The sequence below is a fragment of the Solanum tuberosum genome, unplaced genomic scaffold (assembly GCF_000226075.1).
Source record: "Solanum tuberosum cultivar DM 1-3 516 R44 unplaced genomic scaffold, SolTub_3.0 scf00219, whole genome shotgun sequence".
NCBI lineage: Eukaryota > Viridiplantae > Streptophyta > Magnoliopsida > Solanales > Solanaceae > Solanum > Solanum tuberosum.
In genome coordinates this window covers 46,974-47,221 of record NW_006239145.1, presented here as the reverse complement: position 1 = coordinate 47,221, position 248 = coordinate 46,974, and positions in this window count along the sequence as shown.

The following is a 248-nucleotide window of genomic DNA, read 5'->3' as shown; positions in this document are numbered from 1 at the left end:
TGAGATTTCCAAGTAGCCTTTGAGCTAAGTTTTGAGCAATTATCTCAAACCATAGAAAGAAGTTATGTTTTTAAAACATAAAGAGCTAGTGTATTTTAGGAGTAGTATTGAGCACCAATATGGGGGAGAGTTTAGAGAACTTTGAGCCGCCATAAACCATGTAGCCACCATGGATAGAAAAAGGGTCATACTTTTTAGATGATTCCTTAGTGCTTTTTAGCATAGACTAGTGAATCCACTTAGTAGTT